This window comes from Leiobunum rupestre, chromosome 8 (assembly GCF_980474605.1).
Source record: "Leiobunum rupestre chromosome 8, qqLeiRupe1.1.hap1, whole genome shotgun sequence".
Taxonomy (NCBI): Eukaryota; Metazoa; Arthropoda; class Arachnida; order Opiliones; family Sclerosomatidae; genus Leiobunum; species Leiobunum rupestre.
Window position 1 is genome coordinate 27,402,876 of NC_143391.1, and position 2,152 is coordinate 27,405,027.

The following is a 2,152-nucleotide window of genomic DNA, read 5'->3' on the forward strand; positions in this document are numbered from 1 at the left end:
CGTTTTTACGACTTCGACAATATAAAAATATCTGCGAAATAATCGAAGGTATGTAGAATTTTGGTTTTCTTAATTGGTTCCGAAATAAAAATACCTGATTATCATGAAAAAAACCTTACATATGTATATAATATAAATATAAACTAGATGTAACAATCAAGAGAGCTACCCCTTTATTATCAAATAATAATTTGTCATATCTATTTTACGCCAAGAATTAACGAATATTTTGATCTATATTTTACTTCATTTGGAAAAATATTTGATAATTTCTTAATCAAGTTAACCTTAATGAATAATTGAGCTATTAAAGTTAATTACCCCTATTCTGCGCTTAAGGTAAGTTGAACGTCATCTTGATTAAGCTGGTTTCACACTCGACGGAAAATTAGCAGCGTAAAGTTGAATGTTAGCCGTATATCGAATGGGAATCAATTTTCAGCTCGGCGTTTATTATCGTCTTTCCGGTATATTTTCCGTCGAGTGTGAAACCAGCTTTTAAGAGCTTTCATTGGGCGGAACGCTGACGACCCCCGCGTTTCACCCCTCTTGACTAAGAGACCTGATTAGCGGGATCTGAGTGAGTCACAGTCACATGTTACGCGGTTGCCGGAAGAAATATTTCATTGCCATCAGAGATAAGTGAGTGTGTATACCGATAAGGGGGCACCTGCGGGCGGGGGAAACGGGGGTGAAACGGGCCCCTATAGGGGCCCCTTTTGCGGCAATATTCGGCGGGGTCAAAAGGTTAGCTGATTTACGATGTTAGGTCAATAGGTTATCTGCCCCTATGGACACGATGCAAACAGCCGTTAAATAAGGGTGAAACGGGCCCCTATAGGGCCCCCATTTTGCGTACATTTTCGGCGGGGTCAAAAGGTTAGGTCAATAGGTTAGATGATTTACGATAGGTTATCTGCCCCTATTCCGCAGGTGGTGTGGACTGACACGATGTTATGCAAACAGCCGGCCAGTCATAGTTAATAGCTGGAGGCACCCCATTTTAGGTCAAAAGGTTAGCTGATTTACGATGTTGGGTCAATAGGTTATCTGCCCCTATGGACACGATGCAAACAGCCGTTAAATAGGTGTGAAACGGACCCCCTATAGGGGCCCCATTTTGCGTACATTTTCGGCAGGTCAATAGGTTAGGTCAATAGGTTAGATGATTTACGATAGGTTATCTGCCCCTATTCCGCAGGTGGTGTGGACTGACACGATGTTATGCAAACAGCCGGCCAGTCATAGTTAATAGCTGGAGGCACCCCATTTTAGGTCAAAAGGTTAGCTGATTTACGATGTTATAACCCATAAAACCCAAGGTGTTAACCCATTTTAGGTCAATAGGTTATCTGCCCCTATGGCGGTGACACGATGTTATGCAAACAGCCTACCCGTCATAGTGAATGTCGAGTTGGTTGGTTTTCGCCGACAAACACTTTCGGGCCCCCTAAGGGTAGCGTAAAATAGCGGGCGGTCATCGGTAAAAGTGTTTTGGAAAAAAAGAGCAGAGTGTATACAAATTATAAGGTTTTATTTATACATTCAAAGTTACAGTACATTAAGCGGATGAAAACGTTTAAAGATAAAACAATTTATTTTTAATATATTTATGGTTGGTAGATACCATATTAAACAAATTGTAAAAGTTAAATACACAAAACATATTTTGGTTGGCCACTGTTTCTTTAAAATCGTCAATAATTTTAAATGCTGTTACGTAATTGGACGCGTAGCGGACAACGGTATCATACCTTTCATGTTCATCCGATAGAAATAAATTGTTGGGTGCACATGGTTCTTTATACAATATTTCGTAAATTTTACGATAATTATCGGTTATAACGTAACCCATTAATTCAAAGAGTTTTTGGTTCACTTTAAGGAGTTGAATGTGCGAATTAATGAAATATTTGAGTCTGTCCAATTCTCGAGTTTCCGGCGCTTTGATTACGACCGACGCTTCGGATATCGTACTTTGCAAGGTTAATTCTTTTTGGTCAGACATGGCGGCGGTCACTAGCGCATCAGATAGCGGGAACGGTGATCGAAAGGGCAACAGTTGGGGATCATTTATTTGGTCCCAGTGGCCGTATAAATCATCCCAGGCGCGCGAAGACATTTCAAAGACCTGGTGTGTGATTTTATTGCA